The following is a 6,000-nucleotide window of genomic DNA, read 5'->3' as shown; positions in this document are numbered from 1 at the left end:
CCAGAAGAAGGAGGCCCCAGTATTGCCCCTGATGCCTCACCCTCACCACCAATCCCTCTTCTCTGTTCTACCCCGGAAGTGTCTCACACCCATTACCTGTTCCCCCACGCACTGACTCTGCCTTGTTCAAGTTCTCACCATCTCTTTCCAGGACTTTGCTATAGCTTCCTCGCCAGTCCTCCAGCCTCATCTCTTCTCTTCAGACTTTCTCTCCAGAATTTCTTCCTCTCGTGGCCCTCCTGATGAATATTTCATTGTTTAATAAAACTCAGCGCAAATGTCACCTCCTCCAGGAAGACTACTGGGACTTCCCCCAGGCAGAGTTAATGGTTTCTTTCTCTATATACTTTTCACTCACCCTATGATGGCATTTATTTCACTGGGCTGGCATTGCTGGTTAACATGTTTATCTGCCTCACCACCCTTCATGGCAGCTCCTTTGAGGACCCAGAGTATGGTTTACATTTTGTATTATCAGGGTCTAGCTAGGGAGCAGAACTTCGTTACATAGCAGGACATGCCTGATGGAGAAAAGGAGGGAGTGGAACATGGAATGGAAACTTTGCATAATTGTAGATTCTTCAGTTCCTGAACCACTCCCTATATCTTGCGAGGGTAATCTCCCTAAAAGAAGCACTTAACCGCTGCATGAGCCAGTGTTCTGTCACAAATTTCACGTGGTGCTGATTGCCCCTCAGCGTCTTCCAAGCTGCTGAGGAGGCTCAGAATCCTGAGGAAGCAAAAAGTCCATGGAGATTGGGCTGTGCCAGTTCATGACAAGAATCAGCCTAGAACCTAGGTCTTTTAGTGCCCAAGCCCAAGGTCCTTGACACGACACCAATGGCCCCTCTGAGAGTTTTTCCCTCTGGGCAACAGCATATAATTATCAACATTAGTATTTAGAATTTATATGCAGCTTTTGCTTCACTGGCTTTTTTATTATCCTGTTGATTAGTAATTCGGTATGCAACCCAGGCATGGAGCAAAGCCAGGGTAGGGAGGGAAGGAGCAAAGGGAAGCCAAGGCCAAGTAGGGGGCCATGAGACCCTGTGAGAGGAAGGCCAGCGGGGAGGCAAAGGTGCAAGAGGGTGCATAGACTCAAGGGACAATGTCTTGGGTGGGGGGAAGAGGGGCTGTGCAGATGCTTTGTGGGCCCAAGATGCATGGCCCAAGAACCTTCCTAGCCTCAGGTTCTCCACACTAATGCGGCAGGGGCAAGAAGAGCAAAAATACATTTGGTACCCAACAGGTTAAAACAACAATATCAGCCCAGCCCTGAGACCCAGCACAAGGCTTAGGGAGTTCTCTGTCCAGTGGAGAGAAGAAGACCCCAGCTCCATGATAAAGGCTCCTGGCTCCTGCAGTACATGCTGGGCACTGAAGGGAACTGCTCCAGGTGCCCCTTGTCAGGTAGGAGTGGAGGGTCCTGGAGCTTACCATTCAGTGTGCTATGACATCCTTATATTGGGGAAGAGACAACTCTCACTGCAAGATCCTGGTCCCCAGTACCTCCTTCCACCACCAGCCCCAGCTTCAGTCTGCTCTGGGGTTTACTTTGTCCCTATTTGTCTTCAGAAAATGAAAATACTCTCCCCCCTCCCAAGGTCCTGGTACTATGGTGAGACTCAAGACCTGATAGGGGGCTTGGAAAACAGCCTCATCCATTTATAACACGCAAGATGAGAGTATCCTTATGATTAAAGAAGAAGAAGAAAAGAAAGGAAACCAGGATGGAGGGCGGGGGGGGGGGGCAGAGAAAAAGCAGCACAGTGGGAAGACAAAGCTGACAGAAGCCCCGGGCTGAGATCTCAGTTCTCCCAGAGGGGAATGCACACCCACCGAGGGTGTATTTGGGACCAGTGTGTCACATATGTCATCTCACTTTGTCCTCATATGACCCCTCTGTGGATACAGCTCCCCCATTTTGCAGATGAGAAAAACCCAAGGTTTCCAGAGGTTCCCTTGTTCAAGGTTATACAGTTAGTAAGTGGGATACTAGGACCAAATCTTGGGCCCATGGTCTTTAAAGCCTGTGCACTTGCCAGCAGAGCACGGTTGTCTCCAAATCAAGAGATTTAAATCTCTGTGAACCCAGCGTCTTCATGTGTAAAATGGAGGGGGTTGGTGAGGGAGTGAGGGGGCGGATTATATTGCCTCATAGAACTGTTAAGAAAATTAAACGAGATCATATTGCTTGAAAACATAAAAACCTGGCAGGGGGTCTGGTATATAGTAGGCGCTCAATAAGTGCTTTTTGTTTGCTTGTTTTTTGTTTTTTTTTTTTTCCTTTTTAGCTTAATATTAAAACTCAGGGCTTGGGCACCTAGGGGCTTCAAAATACTTCAAGAAGCCCGAGGGCCGCCCATTGCTTCTGGGAGAAGGGGGAAGTCGGGTAAGGAGAAGGGCTGGGAAAGGGAGCTCGGCTCCTGGAACCAGAGAGCCCTTCCAACTGCGCGCCCCTCGCTCCACCGCCTCCTCTGGGCTCCCCTGACTTCCAGCCCCGCCCCGCCCCGCCCCGCCCCGGAGCTGGGTCCGGAGTGCCTGGTGGGCTGATTCCGGAGCGTGGAAGGGAGCACGGAGGGGAGAAAGAGGCGGCGGCGGCGGGAGGCAGGGAGGAGGGGGGATCCTCCTCGCTGCTCTCCCAAGTCGGAGCGGAGCCGCCTCGGGCCGGGCTGAGGGCTGCGTGGCGGCTGCGGGGCCGGGCCAGGATGCGGGGCTCCCGGGACCGCGCCGGGCGGGGCAGGCGGCGGCGGCGGGCTGCGGGCGGGAGCTGTCCGCGGTGCTGAAGCGGCGGCGGCTGCGGCGGCGGCAGGGACCCGGGCCGGGAGCAGAGGCACCCTCCTGGGATTTTCATCGCGGCCGCAAGGCGGGGGCGCCGTCGTTCACCGGCCCATGCTGGGCCCCCGAGCCCCGCGGAGGAGGCGGGACCGTCCTCGGCGGGACAGGTAAGGGGCCGTCTGGGGGCGCAGCAGGAACCCAGAGCTAGGCGCTGAGGCTGGATAGGGCTGGGGATGGTAGTGGGACCTCTCCCAGGGAAGGGGGTTCAGCCTCGCTGCTGACAGCACCTTGCGCTCCCGCAGAGATCGCGCCAAGTCTATCCCTAGCCCTCACCCTACACGCTGGGGATGCTGGGAGTGACCCGAGGGACTGGGGCCCAGGTAGGCACCTGGGCACCCTGACCCCATACCACCAGGCCTTGACCCCAACCTGAGGGAGCTCTTAGACACTCTGCCCACAAAGAAGAGTATCCGGGACTCCCGTACCCCTGTCCCTACCATGGTTTTGCTCACTAGGGAAATCTGAGCCAGCTGCGCTAAGGATCCCTCTCTTCCCCAACCTGCTCATTTAGGGTGACTGGAGTGGCTGTGGTCCTCCTCCCACCCCTGATCCACCCTCAAGATTTCTTCACCCTGGAAATGGCCCTTGGGCCAAGGATGATCCAGGCCCCTAGGACCGATTAACCCATTTCTCCAGGGAAGGAAGGAGATACCAGAAAATACCTTCATTTTTTTCCATGGCCCTCTTGACTCTAATGGAAGGAGGCTGGTTTTGCATTATACTGCTTGGTGCATGAGGGCAAAGAGTGGGGGAATCTGAGCTTTGTTTTCTATTCTGTGCCTAACTGCTGGTCACCCTAGACAGAGCCTCCATTTGAAGTCCTCCCTCTTTCTGGCAAGAGTGTGCTGAATGAGCTCATTCAGGCCTGCAAAGTGCTTCCAATTCTTCAGAGCAGAGTTCTCTGAGTGGCAGAATGTAGTGATCAAAATAAAACTGCGTAGAGGAAGATCGGCCTATCAGTGTGCTGACCACTGCTTTCTCCCCATCTTTTCAACCCAGCACAACTTCCCCACCACCCCACCACCCCTGGTGATAGAAAGAGCATTAGACTAGGAGTCCTTGGCTGGGCACTGTCATGTATCAGCTTGAGGCCTGTTCCTGAACTCTCTGAGCCTCTGAGCCTCAGTTTCCTCATCCGTAAAATGGGGTTAATGTAGCTGCTGTGCTCCTCTCCAGGTACTATGTCGGCACTCAACGAAAGAATGTACCTATTGAATACTTGTCATCTGTACGCCATGCCAGTGTGAGCTGTTGTCACTGTTCCCATCACCAGCCAGACCTGCTGGCAGTGACCTGATCATTGTAACCCCTACCCCTTTTCTCCCAGGAAAGCAGTGGCTTCCTTTGTCCTTGGCCTCCCTGGGGTCGCAGCCAGTTAAACCCAACTTATAAATCTTGGAGCCAAAAGGTTTCCCTCCCCGCTTCTCTTTCATCATCACCTATAGAAGATAATAGGGTGAGAGTCTGACTCACAGTTCTGGTGTTTTGTTGTTGGGTTCCCCCCCCCCAAGAATCACAGATCTAGGGGAACAGATCCTTGAAGGCAAGGATTGTGTTGTTTTCATCTCTTTGCCTCCTTGCACACCTCCCCTCCCCCATAGCACCTGGAAGATAGTAAGGACCCAGTTATTGGGTGTAAAATAAGAGAATAGAGTGTTAAAATATCTCCAAATAAAAGCATTTGACTTGAAGTCGGGAGCCCCATATTCTGACCCCAGATCCGCTACTGACTCAGACAGACCCCTTCCCCTCTATAGGCTTCCGTTTTCTCATCTGTAAAAGAGGGTTGGACTAGACAAGTTCTAATATTCCTGATGTTCCGTGGGGCTCTCTGAGGGCCATTCTGAGACCACAGATCCCTCGGTTCTTGAACACAGCATACCAGGTTCATTAACCTGTTTTCAGAGTAAGTTAATGTCCTTTCAGCAAAGAACTGGATTTTATGAATGGAGTGGAAGGGTGCAATAGGAATCTGAAAAAGCCTTCTCTATTTCTGATGTTTCCTTAAGATCCTCCCCCTCTTATTTCCCTGGGAAAGCTATGAATGTGTATAGAATTGCTGGGCCAGAGGGCCGATGCGTCCAGGCCAAGAGGCCAGGAAAGCACACCCCCCTCCCAACATCCCTTATGAGTAGCCAAAGGCCCGACACCCAAATCGTGGCCATCTCCTCCCAGGGACCCTGCCTGGCTAGATCCCCTCACCTAAGAAGACTGGAGGAGGGGACAGTCAGGAAAGATCCATCTCTGGGGAGAGCTTTTTTTTATAGAAAAACAAAATGAGCTTCCCTGACAATAATTTTCCTCAACTGTGGCAGGCCCAGCCAATATTCAGGAAAACCTTAGCTAATTGGCACTTGGTTAGAGCTGAGTAAGCCATGCTGCTGACCTCCCTGACTTACCCTGCAAACGCCCAAGCAGAGTGGGGGGATCGACTGCCACGTCCCCCCTTCCCCATGTCAGCACTTTCCAGCTCCCAGCTGTTGGTGCAGCACTGGCAAAAATCAGCCCTCCGGAGTTAATGGACAATCACTAACCCTTATAACAAAGTGAGAGCAGCCACATCGCAGCAAGCATAGAAAGGGGCTTTATTTTCTGCAAGATTGGTCTGTGGGGGTGCTGGCCTCCTGCTGGGGCTAGAACAATGCGCCACCCCACCTTCTGAAGCTATTTGGGTAGATACCCCACCCCCTGAGCTGCCAGAGTACAGAAGGTCTCTGGTAAGCCAGACACACACATCTGGCTCCTCTCTCAACCAGGGAGAACTACCCACTGACTCCTTGTGTTCCCCTACTGTTGGCTCCCTGCTGAGTCTCCTACTCTGACCACCTCTGCAATGCCTTGAAGGGAAGAAGAGATTCAACCCTGGCATGTGATTAGGTGATCTTGGTTATCTGGGGCTAGGGGTAAGGGGGAATCTAAGGAAGAGGAAGAGATACCTGTCACATGGTCATTAAGAAATGACATCTCTGTGTGCGTGTGTGTGCGCGCGCGCGTGAGCCTGAAACACTGAAAAACACACATGAAAGTCCCTTCCCCTTCACACACAAAATGACAGAGGCAGAGAATAAGATAATATCTAGAGACACCTGCACAGTATTAATTACCTTCAAGTTCAAAGGCCAATTCATCTTCGTGTCCTAGAGGGACATGCAGTCCCGAAGT

The sequence above is a fragment of the Neovison vison genome, chromosome 13 (genome assembly GCF_020171115.1).
Source record: "Neovison vison isolate M4711 chromosome 13, ASM_NN_V1, whole genome shotgun sequence".
Lineage (NCBI taxonomy): Eukaryota > Metazoa > Chordata > Mammalia > Carnivora > Mustelidae > Neogale > Neogale vison.
Note: the sequence above shows the minus strand (reverse complement) of the source record.